Below are 1,874 nucleotides of genomic sequence, written 5' to 3'. Positions count from 1 at the left end.
GGTACCCAGAGGGGCTGCCCTCCAAACCCGGGCACAGGCTGAGTCCTGACCCACATGGGCTGCGGTGTCAGAATATTCTTGGTGGTCTGTGCTTCTCCAGGAATCTGTGTTTCCAGTGAGTGTAAAGGACTAGATCTAACTTGTTCAATGTTTTTCCTCTACTAAGCGCTTCTGGTGAAATGGTGAGGGCCGTAAGTCAGCATTCTGGGTAAAGATTTTAGTGAAATTGAGAACTGAATGCATTAGTGACGGGTTGCTTGCTGCCCTTGAGGGTAACCAGTTGTTGCAAACACTCTGCCCCTTGTCACCTCCTCCACCCTTAGCTCCTGTGGGCAGCACCCCTTTCCATCTGCTCCGTGCAGACAAGCGGCACCCCCCAGCAAGTCACAAAGCTGCCTCTCCAGGTGCATCCAGACGTGCAGGTGTGGCTGTGGCCATGGTGCCCAGAGCCCAGAGTACAGCACCACCCGCCCCACCCCACCCCCCACCACCGAGCCCTGTGGCCATAGGAGAGCCCTTAGGACAAGATTGCAGAGCAGATCAAGCTGGTGAGAGAGCTCAGTTATCTGTGGGAGAAGTTGCTTTTGCTACAAGCTGTTTAAATTAGAAGTTGAAATGTTTCTCTATAATATGGCAGACGGTAAAGGCATCTGAAGAACTGGCCATAGCTGCTTCTCTGGTGATTCTTTGGCACCAGCCTACTCAGATTCTAGAGCAGGGGGCATCTGGGGTGCATGCACAGCGTCTGGGCACTGCAGGTCCCCCCACCAGCACCCAGTGTGGTCTGCATTGGGGACCACCTGGGCACCGTGTTCCCTCATTCAGGTCCTTAATCTGAGCCCGTGACAAAGGGGCTGGAGTCTCTGTCTTCACAGCTGATGAACTGCTCCTATCTTTCAGGAGAACCAGGTGCATCAGTGCGTTGCGGAGCTGAGGAAAACAGGTCTGTGGTCCCAGAGGCATCTGCCGAAGCTGCAGGAGGCCCCACGGCCCAAGTCCCACTGGGGCTATCTGCTGGAGGAGATGCAGTGGATGGCCACAGACTTTGCCCAGGAGAGGAGGTGGAAGGTGGCCTCTGTGAAGAAGGTGGGTTGGAATAGTACTTTGTGGAAATCATATTGTGAAAGAGAATTGAAGAAGTAATTATATTATGTAAAAGAAGATTTCTAAATTTAATATGGCCAATTTAATGTTTGAGTTTTCATCACAAACTTTTTTTTTTTTTTTGGCGGAGTCTCACTCTGTCACTCAAGCTGGAGTTCAGTGGTGCAATCTCGGCTCACTACAACTTCCACCTCCCAGGCTAAATTGACTCTCCTGCCTCAGCCTCCTGAGTAGTGAGGATTACAGGCACCTGCCACCATGCCCAGCTAATTTTTTGTATTTTTAGTAGAGGTGGGGTTTTGCCATGTTGGCCAGGCTGGTCTCGAACTTCTGATCTCAGGTGATCCACCTGCTTCAGCCTCCAAAATGATGGGATTACAGGCATGAGCCACCGCCCCCGGCCATGTGGACAATTTCATACCAACTGGCATTTCATGTCTGGCCATGGCACAGTCTAAATTGAGAAGGATTATCTTGAATTATGTTTGCATAGAAAGCCCTGTGATAACTGTGGTTCATGTTTCATCCGGACTTTATTGCCCATTAACGGAAGTGTCTTTGGCTGACAGTAAAGGGATATTTTCTAGGGGAATATCCATTTTACTCTTTAATTTTGAATATTATTAGAATTGTTGATTGAAGCAGTATCATGAATGAATGGATACTGAAAATGGAAATAATAGACTTTCTTTGGAATTCTCCAGAATTAAATATGTATATCTAGTAAAAACACAAGATGTTTCCATGTTACTGTGTGCATGGAGACGCTC

Source organism: Mandrillus leucophaeus, unplaced genomic scaffold (genome assembly GCF_000951045.1).
Source record: "Mandrillus leucophaeus isolate KB7577 unplaced genomic scaffold, Mleu.le_1.0 Scaffold237, whole genome shotgun sequence".
In the NCBI taxonomy this organism is placed as follows: Eukaryota; Metazoa; Chordata; class Mammalia; order Primates; family Cercopithecidae; genus Mandrillus; species Mandrillus leucophaeus.
The sequence above is the reverse complement of the archived record's forward strand: the minus strand, read 5'-3'. Positions refer to the sequence as shown.